The sequence below is a fragment of the Microcaecilia unicolor genome, chromosome 1, assembly GCF_901765095.1.
Source record: "Microcaecilia unicolor chromosome 1, aMicUni1.1, whole genome shotgun sequence".
In the NCBI taxonomy this organism is placed as follows: Eukaryota; Metazoa; Chordata; class Amphibia; order Gymnophiona; family Siphonopidae; genus Microcaecilia; species Microcaecilia unicolor.
The window spans coordinates 84,527,087-84,549,420 of record NC_044031.1 but is presented as its reverse complement, the minus strand read 5'-3'; the positions used below and the strand labels follow the sequence as shown (position 1 = coordinate 84,549,420).

Sequence of the window (22,334 nt, the reverse complement as noted above, 5' to 3'; positions counted from 1 at the left end):
CCTCCTAGAGCAAAGCAATCCACAAGGAGGAGTGGGGTTCCTTTTACCCCTTCCTTGGACCAGTAATTAAGATATTGACAGAAATGGATTACCTCCAGCCTCCCCCCTCCCCAGCGACTGTACAAACAAACATGTATTTAATAATTAAATAGCAAACTATGGGCTTGTGGGGTCAAATGAAACCACACTGGCACACAAATCTTTTGAAACTTAGTTCACAAGGTGGGTTTTACACTTACAGACATGTATACACTCCAAGGTTAATAAGGTAAAAACACAGTTTTTCCACTGGGTCAGAGTGGGAGAGTGCTGTAATCTCCAGGAGCTCAGTATGTTAATCTTTGCTACTGTAAATACTTTCCAAAGCCTGCCTGAAAAAGAGTTCACTGTAGGATCATCCAGAAATAAGCAGGCGACAGTGAAAGTCTGTTGAAATAAATGTCCCACATGAAGTAGAATTTGGGCCCCAAAATTTTGAAATGATGCACATGCTCAGAACAAATGAGCCAAAGAGGCATTACATTCTCCACATTTGACATATACAAAGGTGCAATATATAGTTGTAATAAAAAAAAATAATATTGTTCTTGTAGACTAATAGTATATGAGAGTTTATGAAGATGCTTAAGGGTGTCTGAGATAAGTCCACCAAGATTGTATGTCCAAGATCTTGTGTCTATCAAATAGGCAAACTCAAAAAATCCCAAGGAGGAGTGTCTTCCAGGAATATCCTATATAACTGACATTGCTATTTTATTCTTGTGTTTTGGCACTGAGATTTTCTGTATCATTATACCCCTGATACAGGATGAGGGCAAAACATAGCCATGTTGTATTTTGAATCACGGATTACCTCTTTTAAGGACCCTTTTTATCCATGGTAATTTCATACCAAGTCTCTTATTTTCTTCAACTGAAAAGAATTATGCATATGGAGTTGGAAAAACGAATCTCTGAAAATGGAATGGGTCGAAATTTGGCATGGGGGAAATCTGGTGGAAAGATTCATCAAGTTAAAAAAAATGGACCAGTTTAGACTGGGGAATACATAGAAATAAGTACAACACAACATATGGCCCAATGCATTTCTATGAGAGAAGCTGTTCCACCTGCTCCTTTCAAACTGACTCTCTCCTGTTCTCTATTCTCCATGTACACCATCCCCCAAAACTAGCCCTCCCATAATCACATTCCGTGTCAAGTGGACCAGGGGTCCCCCCACTTCACCATCTCAGATTTTGATGAAATTTTGTACATAGTTTCTTTATGATAAAAAACTAAGCTGTGCAAACCTTTAGTTCAAAAGACTAAAAATTGGAGGTTCTAGGGGACCTCAGGTAAAGGGTTGCAAAATGTCGCCTGAGCAAAAATGACACTTTGGGCCAACTTCCAGAAGCTGTAAAACTGGAAGTTTTAGTAGTACAAGGGGGATATTTGGAGAACATGCACTACTTTTAGGGCTTAATGAACTGGCAAAACCCCATGTTCCTAGTCCTCTTACCTTTTGAATGGTTTAGGCTCAAACTTTGCAAAAAAAAAAAAAAAAAATGGCAAAAATCAATTTACAGCGATGTTGAGGCTGCTGTAGTTTCTAAACTAGTTGGCCTTTTAGGTTGATTTTTGGTAGGTGTACTAAATGCACGGCTGTAATGAGGCATTCCAATTTGCAGCACTTTCCTTCAAGTGGTTGAAAAACTATAAGCGTTCAAAGTTGGTATAAAAAGCATTTTTGCCCATTTTGGGCTATCTTTGATGCCCTTGATCTCCAGTGGGACAGCTTCAATATTCTTTCTTTTAGCACCATTAGAAAGAGCAGATTTCCTTCTATCAGAATATGTAGTTTTCATTTTGGAGTCTCTTCATATAAGGATTGCAAAAATGCCCTCAAATGTTTGCGGGCAGCAGCCTGTGATTTCATCACTACACCCTTGATACAAGTGTAGTAAAAGTGATTCTTCTTTCAAAAAGCACCAATTTTTTAAAATAAAGAACATATAATTGGCCAAGTCTAACTGGCTAAAGAAGTTTTCTTTAAACATCTAAATATATAAAAGGCACTTTGAAGCCTCAAGCCGGAAACTTGAGGCGCCCGAGATATCCGGTTTGGCCTGCAGGCTCCAGTCACTGTAGCTCCGCCCTCGCGTCAAAATACGATGATGTTGAGGGCGGGGCGGCCCTCGCATCAAAACACGATGACGTTCAGGGCGGGGCACCCCTCGCAACCACGTCACTGAGGGACGAAGAGGAGAGGTGTGCAACTCGGAACGGAGGCACAGAGGGGGTGTCTGCAACTCGGGAGGGAGGGAGGACGGGGGGGGGGGGGGATTACCCGGCTAGCGCCCGTTTCATTTTTGCCAGAAACGGGCATTTCTTACTAGTTATGTTATAAAACTGTGTTCAAGTAAACTAAAAAACAGGGTGGAAACCATTGTATACATACTTCTTGTTGAAGAAACTCGCACCTGCACCGACAGGCTTATTTATATTGAATTAAATGCCACAAATGAAGATATTAATCACTTTAGACTGAAGTAAAATTTTACCCATTGAAAACCTGATTGCAAGAATAAATGCGTTTGTTGAACTGATGCTAATGGTCATCAATGGATCCAGAAAGATCAGATGAATTTTCACTTTGCTCAGTTGGCTGTTCAAGTACTGACATACAATAAAAATAAAGGTTTGAAATTAATTGAAGAGCTTCTGCCTGATCAACAGAAGTTGTTACAAGAGCGTTCTGGTCAACTTTTCAATGCTGGATCAACTATTTGCCTTCATCATGAATCCTTACCGTTGAAAAAGTTTGAATTTTTGCAAAGAACCTGCTGTAACCCATTTTCCAAAGGTGGTCATAATGCAAAAAGGGGCTTAAGAGTGCTGGATGACACACTAGCAGCCCAGCTAAAGGCTTTAACAAGCAAAATATTTGTGCCGGGTCAGAAACTATGTCCATCTTGTCGAAAAGACGTCAGTAACAGAGCTGCTGATTCTTTATCATCATCAACAACAGCAGATGATGAACACAGTGACATTTCTGGCAAGTTGAACACAAGTTCGACATCTCTTGGTATTTCTCCATTAAAGTTCAAAAAAGTCAGCAAGCGTGACGTATGAGGCTACACCAAGCGCAAAATCAGGCGCGTGCAAAATACTTTGAGTCATCATCTTGCAGTTGCTGGTGGCTCAGACCTAAATGAGTTTGAAACTCAACCTTCTACCAGTCAGAAATGTGACAAATGTTCTGATTATGATGACCTGCTGAACGAGTTGAAAAACAAAGTCCAAGTTTCAGCAAATCATGCAGAAAAACTGCAAATACTAACTTTAGCACCAAACAGCTGGTCTATTGAAAGAACTGCCTCAGAATTCATGGTTTCAACTAGAATGGTTAAAAAAGCAAGAAATCTGAAATCAGTTTGTGGAATTCTGGCAAAACCAGACAAGAAGAAAGGTAAAGTTTTACCAGAAGAAACAGAAAAAAAAATTCTTGGCTTTTTTGAAGATGATGAATTCAGTAGACTGTGCCCAGGGAAAAAAGATTTTGTCTGTGTCAGAACTGGCACTGAAAAAATTCAAATGCAAAAGCGCTTGCTGCTTAGCAATCTAAAAGAAATGTGTGTTGCATATCGTACTCGAAATGGGCCAGAAGTGGGTTTTTCCAAATTTTGTGAGCTAAGGCCAAAATGGTGTGTCACTGTTGGCTCATCTGGTATGCATTCAGTGTGTGTTTGTGTCATTCATCAAAATGTGAAGCTTATGCTTGCTGGAAGCCATTTGCTGAACGAAGATTACAAAGCACTGATGGCTAAAACTGTGTGCAATTTGGAATGCAAAGAATGCATGCTTCACAGGTGTGAAATATGTCCAGGTAAAGATGTGCTTGAAAATTACCTGACAGAAGTGTTCAGTGATGCTGACCCAGGTGAAACAATCGAGTTTAAGCAGTGGGTTCATACAGATCGCACCACACTGGAGACCAAACAGATGTATGTTGATGATTTTGTATCTGAGCTTGCATTGAAAGTTTCAAACCTGTCAATTCACCATTACATTTCCAAACATCAGACACAATACTTAAAAACTGTTAAAGAAAACCTAAATCCTTGTGAAATTGTTGTTCTCTTGGACTTTGCTGAAAACTACTCCTTTATTGTCCAAGATACTGTTCAAGGTTTCCACTGGGAAAACAGTCAAGCTACACTGCATCCATTTGTTGTGTACTTCCGTGATGCTTCAAGTGAAATTCAGTGCATAAGTGTTTGCATAATAAGTGACAGCTTGCGGCATGATGCAGTTGCTGTACATGCATTCTTGGAAAAATTAATCGCGTTCTTGAAAAGCAAAATTGGAGAAATAAAATATGTAACATACTTTAGTGATGGCTCAGCTGCACAATACAAGAACTTCAAAAACTTTGCCAACTTGTGCTATCATCAAACAGAATTTGGAATAAGTGCACAGTGGAATTTCTTTGGCACAAGCCATGGCAAGTCACCATGTGATGCCATAGGTGGTACAACAAAGCGACTAGCTGCTCAGGCTAGTTTGCAACGACCTAAAAATAGCCAAATTCTCACAGCACAAGGCTTGTTTGAATTTTGTGATCAAAAAATAAATAAAATCAAGTTCATTTTTGTTTCCAAGGATGAAATTGAATCTTCAAGATCTGCACAAGAGGAAAGATTCAGTAAAGCATCCACAGTTGCTGGAACTCGTGAAAATCACCACTTTATTCCCATTGACTTGAACCAAATTTCAGTCAGTAGAGTGTCAAATGATTCCTCCTCATTTGTTGTCAAACTTTGTCAGTCAGATGACCCAGTGAGTGTACCTGGCATAAATGTGTCTCAACTTCAGCCTGGGCAGTATGTTGCCTGTGTTTATGACAACAAATGGTGGGATTGGCAATGTCTGTGACACATCATTTGAAGAACATGATGCCTTGGTCAACTTTATGCATCCATGCGGGCCTGCACGATCATTTCATTGGCCTAGCAGAAGAGATTCTTGTTGGATTTCTGAACAGCATATTCTAGCAGGTCTTCCAGTACCAGCAACTACAGCACTTGGACAACAGTATACATTTCCAGAAACAGCAGTGAAACTTATCAGTGAAAAATTCTTGTCACTTCAGCACTGAGGTTTTACTTAGGAACCATTAAGACATCCCCATTAGGCTTGAGAAACTAGGCAAAGACAACCAAATGAGGCTTGGGAACCTCAAGTAAGATGCCCACCTTCAGGCTTGGGAACCTGTGCCAAGTGGCTGGACTTGCCTGGCTATCGGGCGTGACCTCTTGGCGATGAGGTTGCCACTTCCTATTGAATTGGTAGTGGCGTAGCCACCATGGACCAACGCATCCTTAAAGCAACTGAGTAACTTATACAGCAATTAGAAACATCGATGGGCCCTATATCCGTTTCATCTATCATTCAACAATACTGGCCAAAAAACACTTTTTTTGCAATCCTTATATGGAGAGACTCCAAATTGAAAACTACATATTCTGATAGAAGGAAATCTGCTCTTTCTAATGGTGCTAAAAGAAAGAATATTGAAGCTGTCCCACTGGAGATCAAGGGCATCAAAGATAGCCCAAAATGGGCAAAAATGCTTTTTATACCAACTTTGAACGCTTATAATTTTCCAACCACTTGAAGGAAAGTGCTGCAAATTGGAATACCTCATTAGAGCTGTGCATTTAGTACACCTACCAAAAATCAACCTGAAAGGCCAACTAGTTTAGAAACTACAGCAGCCTCAACATTGCTGTAAATTGATTTTTGCCGTTTTTTTGGCAAAGTTTGAGCCTAAACCATTCAAAACGTAAGAGGACTAGGAACATGGGGTTTTGCCAGTTCATTAAGCCCTAAAAGTAGTGCATGTTCTCCAAATATCCCCCTTGTACTACTAAAACTTCCAGTTTTACAGCTTCTGGAAGTTGGCCCAAAATGTCATTTTTGCTCAGGCGACATTTTGCAACCCTTTACTTGAGGTCCCCTAGAACCTCCAATTTGTAGTCTTTTGAACTAAAATGTTGCACAGCTTAGTTTTTTATCATAAAGAAACTATGTACCAAATTTCATCAAAATCTGAGATGGTGAGGTGGGGACGACCTTTAAAATTGGTCCACTTGACACGGAATGACTGTACTACCAAACAGAATCCTAATCCATCCAGGGGTACAAAATACAACTTGTACTGTATGCCCTAATGGGGGAGAAATATGCCCTATAAAACAGTCTTATGATTTTTTAATCTGTGGATGAATACGTCATCAACAATCTCAGGATTCAGTCTAGCTCTCCTGTCTTCCACAGACAGTCCTTCCTGCAATAGAAGATGTCTTCTCAGAAGATGTGCTGGTAGCAGGAATGTACAGGATCTCCTATGCAAATTTTGCCAGTTGTGGCCAGCATGTTTGCTTGTTTTTAAAAACAAAAACAAAATATCATTGTCCTCATCACTCAAACATAAATAAAGGTCCAGTTCATTATCAGGCTTCAAAGTAGAGAATGACATGGGGACAAAGTTCATCTCCATCCCAACGGGCTCTGCCCCATCCCAGCCCTGTCCCCTCAGGGTCTGTCCCCGCCCTGTCTCCGTTATCATTCTCTACTTAAAATGCTTTTGCATCACTCCATGGTGCAACAGAACCTCAAATACTGTGTGCAATTCTGGTCACCGCATCTCAAAAAAGATATAGCAGAATTAGAATAAGTACAGAGAAGGTTGAAAAAAATGATAAAGGAGATGGGATGACTTTCCTTATGAGAAAAGGCTAAAGCAGTTAGGGTTCATCAGCTTGGAGAAGAGACGGCTGGGGGGGGGGAGATATGATAGAGGTCTATAAAATATTAAATGGAGTGGAATAGGTAGACGAATCGATTGCTTACTCTTTACAAAAATAATAGGACTAGGGGGCACGCAAAGAAGCTAGTAAGTAGTACATTTAAAACAAACTGGAGAAAATATTTCTTCACTTAATGTATAATTAAATTCTGGAATTTGTTGCCAGAGAATGTGGTAAAAGCAATTAGCTTAGCTAGGTTTAAAAAGATTTGGATAATTTCCTAAAAGAAAAGTCCATAAGCCATCATTAAGATGTCTTAGGAAAATCCACTATTTATTTCTAGGATAAGCAGCATAAATCTGTTTTATTCTTTTGAGACCTTGCCAGGTGTTGATAACCTGGATTGGCCACTGTTAGAAACAGGGTACTGGGATTGATGGACCTTCAGTCTGTCCCAGTATGGCAACGCTTATGTTCTTATGTACTGCTACGAATGTAGCTGTGTGCATACTAAATGGCAGCCCTTTTGATACTTTAACTCTCTAAAATTATACTTCTGACACACTGTCTATAAATCTCAAACTTTAGCCATTAATCTCACTCTTTAGGGTGGTCAATCCTTGGCATCTCTAATTTGATCCAGCTTCCCTGCATGTTAACCCCACTGCTGTAACCACTAAGCCTCTCCATTCAAAGCATCTGCTTGCACAGATCTTAAGATCACAAGTTGCTATTGCCACCACATCCAGAACTAGGTCTTGGGTAGCATGAGAGGAAAGCCATGAATAAAACCACCCCGTTTCCCTCTTTCCTCCACATCAAAGAGACAGAGACAACACAGCTACATACCATTGTGAATAAGGATTTAAGAACTCATAATCGACTCAAGGGCTAAATGTAAAAGAAATGAGAAATGCATATTCTGTGTTGTTCAAAAAGCATCCTATGTAGCTAGCCAAAAACAGGATGTGTGTATAGACAGGAATAGCATATATAATAGAAACAATGTACCTGCCTCACTGTTCAGAGCTGAAAGAGAGAGAAGATGATTTTTTTTGTTGTAATTAGCAGAAGCCTATAGAAGCTTTCCTCCCCTTTTACAAAGCTGTGCTAGCGGTTGCCAGTGCGGTAATGCTGACACAATGGGCTGTGTTGGCATTACCACACGACTTTGTAAAAAAAAAGGGGGGGGGGGGAGTTTGTTATCTAAGAAAAATACAGAGTGGACTCTGTTCCTTTGTCTTAACTACAGAGAAAATGGCAATCACACAGGAATTTCTCGCTCTCTAGGACTGCAAAATTCAATAAAACTTGCACTGTTACTGTTTGTACTCTTCTTATCACTGATTTCAGATTTATAATCTGGGGGCTAGTGTACAGAACCTTAAGTGTTTCGGCTGGATGGACAATGAGAAGACTGGAGTCCCTCTCTCCAGGCACTAAGGAAAGATAAGATAAGGGAATACCTGCTTGAAAATTTCCCAGGGGGAGGGACACCCGTCTTGCTTGTGGTTTGTCTTGAGGATGGCTATAGGAGAAACAGATCTAAATTACGTACAATTAATGCCAGATGTAAGCTGCATTTGTATTGTTTGTCTTTTGTATCTGAGAGAGAGAAAAAAAAAAAGAAAAAATGTACTGTCTGGTAACACATAGGGCAAGGGTTCTCAACCCAATCCTTGGGACACACCCAGCCACTAAGGTTTTCAGGATATCCACAATGAATATTTGCATACCACAGAAGTAGTGCATGCAAACTTATCTCATGCATATTTAGGGTGGGTATCCTGAAAACTGACTAGCTAGGTATGTCCCAAGGACTGGGTTGAGAACCCCTGCCTTAGGGACTAGAGAGAGTAAAGAGACTGGGCAAAGTGAGATCCTGGCGTCACAAAAAGAGTTCTGTCCCTTGGAGGAAGGTTTATTGGAAGGCATCTCATTGCAAGTCCTCAAAAGACGGAAAACGGGAAGCATTCAAAAGGGCTGCTCATTGCCAGTCCAACACTCCAAGAGTTAGACGGACATTTGGAATCAGATGTGTTGCAGGGAGCATTTATTTATTTATTTATGGCATTTATATCCCACAATATTCCCACCCACGGGTAGGCTCAATGTGGCGTACAATAGTTTATTAAGCAAACAATAATTCAAAATACAGTATGCAATGTCATAAGAGGGAAAGAGAAATAACTGAGGAGGGAAGGGAGAGAGAAGCAGGTGACAATTTGTCGCTATGATAGCCGTGGTTCAGAAGGATGTGGCACCAGGCGGGCTCACGGCATATGCTCTACCAAAAAGGAAGGTCTTGAGTCGCTTCTTGAAGGTCGGGTGATCAGGAGTGAATTTGACCACTTGAGGCAGCCCGTTCCACAATTGAGTGCTGAGATAAGAGAAGGAGGAAGCATAGACGGTCTTATATTTGAGGCCACTAAAAGCTGGGTAGTGGAGATTGAGGTACGAATGAGCTGACTTGCGGGAGTTCATGGGTAGCAAGTTAATGAGTGTGTCCATATAAGCAGGGGCTTCTCCATTGATGATTTTGTGCACCAATGTGCAGATCTTGAAAACGATGTGGTCCTTCACAGAAAGCCAGTGCAACCTCTCATGCAGCAGTCTTGAACTTTCAAATCTCGATTTGTCGAAGATAAGTTGAGCTGCTGTGTTCTGAGCAGTTTGCAATTTTTTTAGGAGCATGCTAGTGCATCCCCCGTAGATACTGTTGCAGTAATTGAGATGACTTATAACTAGAGACTGGACTAGGCTGTGGAATACTTCTCTAGGTAAATAAGGCTGGATACGCTTTAGCTTCCAAAGGGAGAAGAACATTTGCTTGACTGTAGAGTTCACATGCTGCTCCAATGTCAGAGATCTATCAACTATGACTCCCAAGATTTTTAGGGACTCCGAAATTGGCAGGACTAGCTCAGGAGTAATTAATGTAGGCGGCCTAAGTTTGTTATAGGGAGAGGAGAGAATCAAACAATGTGTTTTCTCGGCGTTGAATTTGAATCGAAATGAGTGGGCCCAGTCAAGCATGGTGTTAAAGCCTTGCCAAATCTTACTGGTTATTTCATTTAGGTCTTTCTCAAAAGGGATGAAGATAGTGATATCATCAGCATAGATAAATGGGTTAAGCCCAGTTTGGAAAGAGCCGCTACCAAAGGAACCAGCTTATGAAGTTGATGCTCTAAATCAGAGCCAGCCCATCCACCAGGTGGACTAGGCATCTGCCAAAGGTGGCATGATTTGGGGACAGTATTTCCCATCCTCGTCTCAAGATTTTTAGTAGCTCCCCTTCCCTTCCCCACCCCACCCCCTCAACAGCAGCACCAGCATGTCAGTCAGCTTGCTGACACAATACTTATATCTGGAATGGGGCATTCAGTCTCTGTGCATGCTTAAAACCTGGCAGGTTCTGCTCCTTCCAAATATCTTGTTTCAGAAGGGTTCGGACCTGTTGGGCCTTAAGCATGTGAATGATTACTATGTCAGCAAACTTACTGACAAGCTAGTACCATCATAGAGGTGGTAAGACAAGACAGGGAGGAGAAGGGAAGCTACTAGGGATTACAGCAGGCATGAAATGATGAGACTCTTGAGGCAGTCCCATCCACTGTTGCGGAACGGTAATAATCCTGACCCAAGCAGCACGTACATGTGGCTCCTACCACCAGTCTCAGAGAGTTAGGAAAATCGAAGATACTTACCTGTAGCAGGTATTCTCTGAGGACAGCAGGCTGATTGTTCTCACATGTGGGTAGACGTCCACGTCAGCCCAGGAAACGGCAAATTTTCACCAGCAAAATTAAGAAGTTTTGCCAGAGTCTTCTGGTGCACAAACCGCGCATGCACGGATGACTTCCCGTCCGTCGCATTGAGCGTGCCTCCTCAGTTTAATCAAAAAGCATATAAACAAACAAACAGCAACTCCTCCAAAGGGGAGGTGGGCGGGTTTGTGAGAACAATCAGCCTCGGAGAATACCTGCTACAGGTAAGTATCTTCGCTTTCTCCTATGACAAGCAGGCTGCTTGATCTCATATGTGGGGTATCCCTAGCATTCAGGCTCACTCAAAACAATAAACATTGGTCAATTTGGCCTCGCAACGGCGAGGACATCAGCTAGATTGACCTGAAGCCATAAACATCTAACTGAGAGTGCAGCCTGGAACAGAACAAAAATGGGTCTGGGGGGTGGAGTTGGATTCTAAACCCCGAACAGATCCTGCAGCACCGACTGCCCAAACCGACTGTCAAGTCGGGTATCCTGCTGAAGGCAGTAGTGAGATGTGAATGTGTGGACCGATGACCACGTTGCAGCCTTGCAAATCTCTTCAATGGCGGCTGACTTTAAGTGAGTCACTGACGCAGACATGGCTCTAACATTATGAGCTGTGACATGGCCCTCTAGAGTCGGCCCAGCTTGGGCATAAGTGAAGGAAATGCAATCTGCTAGTCAACTGGAGATTGTGCGTTTTCAGATGGCAACTCCCCTCCTGTTGGGATCGAAAGAAACAAACAACTGGACAAACTGTCTGAAAGGCTTTGTCCACTCCACATAAAAGGCCAATGCTCTCTTGCAGTCCAAGGTATGCAAACTGCTTTCGCCAGGGTGGGTATGAGGATGGGAAAAGAATGTTGGCAAGACAATTGACTGGTTCAGATGGAACTCCAACACCACCTTCGGCAGGAACTTAGGGTGCGTGCGGAGGACTACTCTGTTGTGATGGAACTTGATATAAGGTGAATGCACTACCAAAGCCTGAAGCTCACTGACCCTACGAGCTGAAGTAACAGCCACCAAGAAAACAACCTTCCAGGTCAAGTACTTTAGATGGCAGGAATTCAGTGGCTCAAAAGGAGCTTTCACCAGCTGTTTGAGAATGACGTTGAGATCCCATGACACTGATGGAGTTTTGACCGGGGGCTCTGACAAAAGCAAACCTCTCATGAAGCAAACTAAAGGCTGTCCAGAGATAGGCTTACTCTCTACACGGCGATGAAAAGCACTAATCGCACTAAGGTGAACTCTTACGGAGTTGGTCTTGAGACCAGACTCTGATAAGTGTAGAAGGTATTCAAGCAGGGTCTGTGTAGGACAAGAAAGAGGATCTAGAGCCTTGCTGTCACACCAGACGGCAAACCTCCTCCATTTGAAAGAGTAACACCTCTTCGTGGAACCTTTCCTGGAAGCAAGCAAAACTCAGGAGACACCCTCTGAAAGACCCAAGGAGGCAAATTCTAAGCTCTCAACATCCAGGCCGTGGGAGCCAGAGACTGGAGGTTGGTTGGGATGCAGAAGCAACCCCTTGTTCTGGGTGATGAGGGTTGGAAAACAATCTCCATGGTTCCTCGGAGGACAACTCCAGAAGAAGAGAGAACCAAATCTGACGCGGCCAGAAGGGAGCGATCAGAATCGTGGTTCCACAGTCTTGCCTGAGTTTCAGCAAAGTGTTCCCCACTATTTTATTTTATTTTTGTTACATTTGTACCCCGCGCTTTCCCACTCATAGCAGGTTCATTGCGGCTTACATATTATATACAGGTACTTATTTGTACTTGGGGCAATGGAAGGTTAAGTGACTTGCCCAGAGTCACAAGGAGCTTGAAGATGGGCTGGCTTTCATTCCAGTTGCCAGGTGGTCTGTAGAACAGGACGCAATTCAGGTGATCAATCAGGGAACTGTTGTGGATTCTAAATGAGGAAATTTCTAGTTGGGGTGTTATGGAGTCGGCAGTGGTTTCGGTGGTGAATTGTTCTCTGTAGATTAGTGCTATGCCTCCGCCTCTCTGGTCCAATGAGTGATTTTGTAACCTGGAGGGCATAGTTCAAGGATTATGGGGTCATTTTGATTGTGGATCCATGTTTCATTGATAAAGATAAGGTCGAGGTATTCTGAGGTGATCCAGTCTGATATTGTTGTTGTTTTGTTAATTACAGACCTAGCATTGATGTAACCCATCTGGATATTTTGGTATGGGGCTATTAGGTTTGGTGTTGTGTGGATTTTTGTTATTTGTCGTTCCTTGGGTGGTGTGTGTTTTTTGTAGTCGTTCCTCCCGTTTTGTTGGTGATGTCCATGTTTAAACAATCTTCCTTTAGTGTGGTGAGTGTCAGTTTGGTGGAGTGTGGAATGTTTGATCAGTCTTTGGTGATTTTGTAGGATGGGTATGGAATAATGTTCTGTGAATAGGATGGATAGTACTAGGTGGATCAGTGAAAGTGAATAGATTACTAGAAGTGTTTTGATTGTATTCATTTTGGTGTCAGTTTTCCTAGATCATACTAAAATAATCAGTGTGACTAGAGATCTTATTAATATTATAGACAAAGACAGATAATTTTGGGGCTGCAATAGAGTTCATTCACTGAGTTCATATTTAATATTCTTGTATGAGTCAGCCACATGGGCTAGCACTGGTCTTGTCTGAGTCTTAAAAAAACAAAAGCATAAAAGAGTGGAAGAATACAGAAAGCAGAACCGCTTTCCAGGAGTAGGTCTGCCTTGGTTGCACAGGGCAGGAAACAAAACAAAAAGAGCAGAGAAGAGGAGAAGCAGAGTCCAATTTGCAGGTGAGAGAAGGAGGTAGTTACCTCTCCTTTTGGGACTCCGTTGTGATGGTCCTCCAGTAGCAGAACCGCTTTCCAGGTGAAAGCCTGAACAGGGTGTCGCTCCAGTCCACTGCGCCAGGATCTGGAGGTGCGCTGGCACTAGTTCTATTCCGTGGCCGCCGTCCTCAGCGTCTCAACGGTGTAGGCGCAATGCTTTACTTCTTTTGCCATGGAACAAAATGTTCTCCTTTCTATTAGAAGGCTTACTTTTGGTCTCCTTAGTCCTTATATCGCGGTTCTGGTCCTATTGCTGGCTAGTCCCTCACGCCGCGTCTCAGGATCGCTGTCGGTCTTGTGTCCTCCACTCAGACTCCTCGGACTGAGCCCAGAGTGGCAGTCGGCTCGTGTGGTGTGGTGTTGAGAAGGCGTGGACCTCCCGGTTCTCGTCTCGCGCGCCCGCTCCGCGATGCACTTTTTCTCCTTCTCTGCCCCAACCACGCTGCTTCGTGCGCGGCGCTCGCCATTCTCAACACCCCTTTCGCCCTGAGCGGGTGGTTGATCGGTCAGTGCCCTCGTGGCGCATGGCGGAGGTCTGGGCTGCTACTGTCCCTTCAGCAATGCAATGGGGTGGGTGAGCGGTGGGTGGCGATTCGCTCCATTTACTGCGGAGATCTGGGCGCTAATGTCTGTCCGACGCCGATCCCATGGAGTTCGGGAGTTGGGGTCCAGGCTGCCTTCGCTGCTGGTCTGAGGGAGGGCAAGTTGCGATTGTCTCATAGGGATCGCATGGCCCAGTCTGGATGTCCTGGGATTGTCTCGACTTCCACAGCACCTCCCGGTCCGTATTCCGGATGAGTCACTTGTTCTAGTCCTCAGTCTGGCCCGGCAGCCACCAGGTCTCGGTAATCTGGCCTCCGCGATCGTGCAGGGAGCTGCTCTTGGAACTAGGTCTCCGGAGCGAGCTGCTCTGTGACCGGCAGGTCAGCGGCCATCTAAACAGGTAACAAAAGATTAAGAGACCTCTTGCAAAGGCAACGCAGGAAAGCTCCCTGGGTCCTTATAAAGGAGTAGGCTGCTGATGTCACAACTAGGAAAAGCAGGGAGACCAAAGAGAGGCTTGGCTAACAGGAAGAACAACAGAAGCAGGGAGTCCAGAGTGAGGCTTGGCTTACAGGAAGAACAACAATAGGGGAAAAGGCAGACTGGAGAGGTCACAGAGCCAGATACAGAGAAACAGTAGGTCTGAACATAAGGGCACAGCCACAACCGTGACAGCTAGCAATGTGGCCAAGCAGGCTAGCTCCCGAAAGAAGTGCAACATAGCTAACCATGAATAAGCAGAAAAATGAATACATTCTCAGGGCAAAATACTAACTGATGTTACCCACTAGAAGGGATGAAAACAGTACCTGAAAACTAAGTTTGAAAATACTAAATCATGATGTTTATATCAAAGGATGAAAAATTTTAAATTACTGGAACATTATAATCAAAGTTTAACTTCCTACATTAGTCTCCATATTCCAAACAGCAGCCATACAAACTTAAAATTGTATAATGGTCAGTTTCTACCCCGTTACTGAAAAAAAAGGGAAATCAGAGAGATAAACATTTTACAGTGCTCTGAACTATTAAACTGTGTGTCACCTTCAGTGGGTTTTGATTTACTGACACATTCTGTAGCTGGTGTCACGCACATCAATTTCTGGAAATTTAGTCATTCTAATTTAAAATGTCAGTTGTTCCCGTCATTTCTGTGGTACTGTGAGAATTTCATTTCATGTTCCACTCAGGCTGCTGATTGAAATTAGCACCATCCAGGTCACAGTGGCCCGGTTTACGCAAGCCCTCTTAATTTATATTGACATCAAATTAAGCTCTAATTAGGACTAAACTATGCAGCATTAATGATACAAAGTTTCTTAATGCAATTCTGGAATATAGAAAAGCTAATCAGGGAAGAGACAGTGCCACAACAAGAATCTTCTTCCTGCCTGGTTTAACCCCTTGCACATATATATCTATCTATATATTTATATCTATGTCTATATATCTGTATATAGAGAGATACTTTTATACTTGCACATCTAATATGCCCATTTTCATCTAAGTGTGCTTCACTAGAACCAAGACTACCGCTACGTAGACAAAATAGCTGGCAATTACTCAAGCCCACACTACTAAAACATACACAAATACATTTGCTTTTTTGTTTCTTTTTTCAACTTCGAAAGAATTTTGTGTAAGAGTACCCTCAGTAAATTCCACTGTTTTCAGGCAACCAGATGTCTATTGCCCAGTGGCATAGCACCTTCTTTCATCGGGCTACTCCTTTTTTTCTTTTTTGTGAGTGTGCTATTCATATCTTGTAGTGATACAATTGTTATAATGTTTTAAACTAACCTAATCAGTCAATCAATCAAAAACATGAACTTATCTTTATCGTGTTGTCAGCACTCTCACCGAGTCCTTGTTTCACTGACTCAAAGAACAGGAACAACTGTTAGTTTCCGACTGCCTTCCCCTGAAAGCGCCCAACACTGCGGGTTTCAAATGTCTTTCCTCAGGGACTTGGGTTAAAGCCATCTTCTCTTAATGAAACAAGCTGTAAGACATCCTGTTTATATCTTTCCACAGGTGCATTCTCCAGAACTGCACATAGTATTCTAAATGGGACCTCACCAGAGACTTATACAAGGGCACTATAACCTCTTTTTTTCCTGCTGGTCATCCCTCTCCTTATGCACCAGAGCATCCTTCTGACTTTGAGCGTCACCTTTTCTACCTGTGTGGCCACCTTAAGTTCATCAGACACAATCACCCCAAGTCCTGCTCTTCTTTCATACACAAAAGCACTTCACCCCCTATAAGGTACTGTTCCCTTGAGGTTTTGTGACCCAAGTGTATGACCCTGCATTTCTTAGCATTAAATCTTAGTTGCCAATTTTTGCTAGATCCTTCCTCATGCTATCCACACCCTCCAGAGTGTCCGCCCTATTACAGAGTCTGGTATCATCCGCAAAGAGATAAACCTTACCAGACAGTCCTTCCCCAATATTTTAAAAGAAACAAACCAGCAACACATCAAGAGAAATCCCACATGTCACAAACAGGTCTATTTCCAAATGTATATACAGGAACACGAAGATAGATATAAGTGAATTAGTATTATAAAAAAGGGGGGAGGAAATGGATTTCAGAATTTTACCTTGGAAACACATTCCTTGGCATTCACTCTTATCTTTGTTCCTGAAAAATCTCTAAATAGAATTTTTTCTTTTCTCTGGTGAGCCAGGCTGCAGACTAACAGAGCCAAAAAATGAAGGATTATGATGTTAGGAGTAAAGAATGACATGGAGACGGGGACAGAGTATGCAGTCACAGAACCTACAGGGATGGGGACAAACTCTGTCCCCATCCCTGTCTCATTCTCTAATGTAGATGATAACAGTTTGATTTTTTTTGGAAAAACAAGCAAAAGTGTTGACTAAAACTTGCAAAACTTGCACAGCGGCTACCAGAACGTCTTCTGAAAGGACTTTTCTATTGTGGGAAAGACTGTGGGAAAAACATTTTTTATTTATTTATTTATTGCATTTGTATCCCACATTATCCCACCTCTTTGCAGGCTCAATGTGGCTTACAATTCATCATGGATACTGGAAGTAGAAGAGAATATACATTTGGTTTCACAGAGGGTTTTGGGTTACATGATAGTGAAATACAAGATAGTGTTAAAGCAAAAGACGATATAAGACATTTCTGGATATCTTAAAGATTATACAGTTACGCGTGCTGATCTTTGTGATACATCTTATCGAAGAGATAGGTTTTCAGTAGTTTTCAGAAATTGGTCAGTTCATAGACCGTTTTCAGCTTGCGTGGTAGCGCATTCCAGAGCTGCATGCTCACATAGGAAAAGCTAGATGCGTGCATTAATTTGTATTTCAGACCTTTACACTTGGGAGGATGAAGATTAAGGAATGTGCAAGAAGATTTTTTTGCGTTCCTGGGTGGTAATTCTATTAGGTCTGACATGTAGGCTGGGGCGTCACCATGGATGATTTTATGGACTAGGGTACAAAGTTTGAACGTGATGCGTTCTTTAAGTGGTAGCCAGTGGAGTTTTTCTCGTAGGGGTTTCGCGCTTTCGTATTTTGATTTGCCGAATATTAGTCTGGATGCCGTGTTCTTGGCTGTCTGGAGTTTTTTTTGAGTATTTGCTCTTTGCAACCAGCGTAGAGTGAGTTACAATAGTCCAGATGACTGAGTACCAATGATTGTACCAGATTGCAGAAGACAGACCTTGGAAAAAATGGTCTGACTCTTTTTAGTTTCCACATTGAATGAAACATCTTTTTAGTTACACGTTTCGCATGATTCTCAAGTGTTAAGTGTCGATCAATGGTGACTCCAAGGATTTTTAGGGTGTCCGAAACTGGTAGATTTAGTTTAGGTGTGTTGATGGTGGTAAATTTATTCTTATTGTATTGCAAGGTGAGTACTAGGCATTGGGATTTTTCTGCATTAAGTTTCAGCTGAAATGCATCTGCCCAGGAATTCATGATATGTAGGCTTTGCTTGATTTCATTGGAGATTTCCCTTAGGTCTTGTTTGAATGGGATGAAGATTGTTACATCATCAGCGTATATATATGGGTTTAGGTTCTGATTCGATAGTAGTTTGGTCAAGGGTGTCATCATTAGGTTGAATATGGTTGGTGAAAGGGGGGATATGAGCGTGTAGTTAGAAACCCCTTGAACCAATTGAGAACATCGCCTCCGATTCCGAAGTATTCGAGGATGTGTAATAAAATTCCATGGTCAACCATGTCAAATGCGCTTGACATGTCGAATTGTAACAGTAGTATGTTATTGCCGTTTGCTATCAATTTTTTGAATTTGGTCATGAGCGTAACTAGTACGGTTTCAGTACTGTGATTAGAGCGAAATCCTGACTGGGAATCGTGTAATATTGAAAACTTATTTAGATACTCTGTGAGTTGTTTGGTCACGATACCTTCTGTTATTTTGGTAATTAAGGGAATGGATGCTACTGGTCTGTAGTTCGTTAGTTCATTAGCATTTTTCTTTGCATCCTTGGGTATAGGGGTGAGTAAAATGTTATCTTTCTCGCTTGAGAAGAGTCCATTTTGTAGCATAAGGTTCACGTGGTTTGTTAGATCGTTATAAATTGTTGAGGGGCCAACTTCATGAGGTTGTTTGGGCACATATCTAATTTGCAGTGAGATTTGGCAAATCTTTTAAGCGTTTGTGAGATAAGATCTTCCGGTAGTATTGTGAATTCGGTCCAGATCCTGTCTGCTGGGTAAACTCCAGGGTCTGGGTCTAGGCATTCTAAGAGTGTGGTGTATTCGATGGGGCTGACAGGTATTTTGAGTCGCAGTTGTATGATTTTCTCCTTGAAGTACTTCGCCAAATCGTCCACTCCTGGTGTATCTTTGCTGTTGTTGGTGACTGGAGTGGTGTCTAATAATTTATTCACGAGTTGGAAGAGTTTGTGTGTGTCTTTGTAATTTGGTCCAATTTCAGTTTTGTAGTATTGTCTTTTGGTTTGTCTTATGGTATATTTATATTTCCTTCGGAGTTGCTTCCAAGCGTTAAGTGTGGGATCGTCTTTCTTTTTATTCCACACACGTTCTAGTTTCCTAACTTGTGTTTTGAGATTTTTTCAGTTCTTCGTTGAACCATGGTATTGAGTTCTTTCTGTGCGAGGTTCTGGTTTGGATTGGGGCAATGTTGTCTAGTATTACTTTACATCTATTATCCCATTTTGAGAGGAATTGGATTGTATCTGTCTTTATTGTCCATCCGTCGGTGTAGATCTGTTGCCAAAATTTAGCCGGATCTACTTTTCCTCTTGTGGTGTAAGTTTTTCGTGTTTGTTTGTTAGGTAAGTCTTTCATTCTCCATTGGAGGGTGATATGTGCTTTGTAATGGTCTGACCACAGTGTAGGTGATTGTTGATGACTTGTTATGCATCCACAGATTTAAAAAAAACCTAACAGTGCTTCATAGGGCTTATTTCTTTCCCGCTAGCACATACAGAGCAAGTTGTATTTTGTACCCCTGGACATTTTAACAGGGTGGATTAGGGTTCCTTGGGGTAGTAGAAGAAAATGGCCACATTCCATTTTTTCTATTAATGGCCAGGCGCTAATTTCCAAATTAGCACATGGCCATTAGCTCATGAACCCTTACTGACACCTATTTAGCAGACAGAAAGGGCTCACGTAATAACCATGTGCTAATCGGCTAGAATGTGGCAATGTAGCTGTGAAAACCAATTAGCCCTAGGAACGCCTACTCTCTGTATTTTCTAGCTTCTGGGGCGTGTTTGAGGGCAAAGTGCCTGAACTACCACAGGGTGCTTGAGCAAGCCCTACAGTAGTGCATTTTTGCCGCTTAGTAAAAGGACCCCTATTTTTGTTGGTCAAAAAAGTAAAAATCTGGAGGTTTTTTTTAGGACCAATGATAACGCCAGAGAATGGTATTTCCAGGATAAAGTTAGGAGGTCCTTTTTCTTCCCCTTTGTAATAAAGTTTACTCACTTCTTCACATTCCTATATATGAATATTGGAACAGAAATGTGCAAGAAATGGGATTTCTCTTGACATATTGTTGATAAGAATCTGTTAGATTCTTAGAGGTCTATTTTCAAAGCACAGACTTACAAAGTTACGTGGAGGGGCATAATCGAAAAGGACGCCCAAGTTTTGCTGAGGACGTCCTCGCAAAACGTCCCGGTGGAGGGTCGGGGAAACCCGTATTATCGAAATAAGATGGGCGTCCATCTTTCGTTTCGATAATACGGTCGGGGATGCCCAAATCTTGAAATTTAGGTCGTCCTTAGAGATGGTCATCCCTAGACTTGGTCATTTCTGATTTTCGGCGATAATGGAAACCAAGGACGCCCATCTCAGAAACGACCAAATGCAAGCCCTTTGGTCGTGGGAGGAGCCAGCATTTGTAGTGCACTGGTCCCCTCTGACATGCCAGGACACCAACCAGGCACCCTAGGGGGCACTGCAATGGACTTCAGAAATTGCTCCCAGGTACACAGCTCCCTTATCTTGTGTGCTGAGCCCCCCAACCCACCCAAAACCCACTACCCACAACTGCACACCACTACCATAGTCCTTACAGGTGAAGGGGGGCACCTAAATGTGGGTACAGTGGGTTTCTGGTGGGTTATAGAGGGCTCACATTTACCACCAGAAGTGTAACAGGTAAGGGGGGATGGGCCTGGGTCCGCCTGCCTGAAGTGCACTGCACCCACTAAAACTGCTCCAGAGACCTGCATACTGCTGTGATGGACCTGAGTATGACATTTGAGGCTGGCACAAAATATATTAAAAGATATTTTTTTGAGGGTGGGAGGAGGTTAGTGACCACTGGGGGAGTAAGGGGAGGTCATCCGGTCAGTTCGGGCACCTTTTTGTGGCTTGGTCGTAAGAAAAACAGGACCAGGTAAAGTCGTCCAAGTGCTCGTCAGGGACACCCTTTTTTTCTATTATGGGTCGAGGACGCCCATGTGTTAGGAACGCCTAAGTCCCGCCTTCGCTACGCCTCTGACACGCCTCCATGAACTTTGGTCGTCCCCACGACGGAAAGCAGTTGAGGACGCCCAAAATCGGATTTCGGTTATGCCGAGTTGGGTGACCCTGTGAGGAGGATGCCCATCTTTCGATTTGTGTCGAAAGATGGGTGTCCTTCTCTTTCGAAAATGAGCCTGACAGTAACCTATGGAACTTGTAAGTCTAAGTGCTTTGAAAATGAGCCCCATAGTAAGAGTAGATTTCATACTCTTTACTCTAGTGGGAGTAGTTTCTCATCAGGATGTTTAAGAGAAGTGAAGAAACATCAAGGAACAGCACAAATTTTAAGCTGAGTCTAGTAAAGATCATTACTATTTGACAATACTTCCCTATAAAACATTTGGTCATGCCAAGATCAAAAAGAGGGCATTTCATTTGATTGCACCTATTCTTTGGAAAGAACTTCCATATTCATTGAAAGGAGAGTTAACATAGTAACATAGTAGATGACGGCAGAAAAAAGACCTGCACGGTCCATCCAGTCTGCCCAACAAGACAACTCATGTGTGCTACTTTTTGTGTATACCCTACTTTGATTTGTACCTATGCTCTTCAGGGCACAGACCGTATAAGTCTGCCCAGCACTATCCCCACCTCCCAACCTCCAGTCTCGCCTCCCACCACCGGCTCTGGCACAGACTGTATAAGTCTGCCCAGCACTATCCCTGCCTCCCACCACCGGCTATGGCACAAACCGTATAAGTCTGCCCAGCACTATCCCAGCCTCGCCTCCCACTACCTACTCTGCTATCCAATCTCGGTTAAGCTCCTGAGGATCCATTCCTTCTGAACAGGATTCCTTTCTGTTTATCCCACGCATGTTTGAATTCCGTTACCGTTTTCATCTCCACCACCTCCCGCGGGAGGGCATTCCAAGCATCCACCACTCTCTCCGTGAAGAAATACTTCCTGACATTTTTCTTGAGTCTGCCCCCCTTCAATCTCATTTCACGTCCTCTCGTTCTACCACTACTACTACTACTACTATTTAGCATTTCTATAGCGCTACAAGGCATACGCAGCGCTGCACAAACATAGAAGAAAGACCCTGCTCAAAGAGCTTACAATCTAATAGACAAAAAAATAAAGTAAGCAAATCAAATCAATTAATGTGTACAGGAAGGAAGAGAGGAGGGTAGGTGGAGGCGAGTGGTTACAAGTGGTTACGAGTCAAAAGCAATGTTAAAGAGGTGGGCTTTCAGTCTAGATTTAAAGGTGGCCAAGGATGGGGCAAGACGTAGGGGCTCAGGAAGTTTATTCCAGGCGTAGGGTGCAGCGAGACAGAAGGCGCGAAGTCTGGAGTTGGCAGTAGTGGAGAAGGGAACAGATAAGAAGGATTTATCCATGGAGCGGAGTGCACGGGAAGGGGTG

General features: G+C 42.8%; 1 protein-coding gene across 1 annotated transcript in view; it reads right to left on the bottom strand.

Annotated features, from left to right (window-relative positions):
• WDR37 (WD repeat domain 37) overlaps positions 1 to 22,334 on the bottom strand; it is a 249,220-nt gene that overhangs the window by 20,855 nt on the left and 206,031 nt on the right.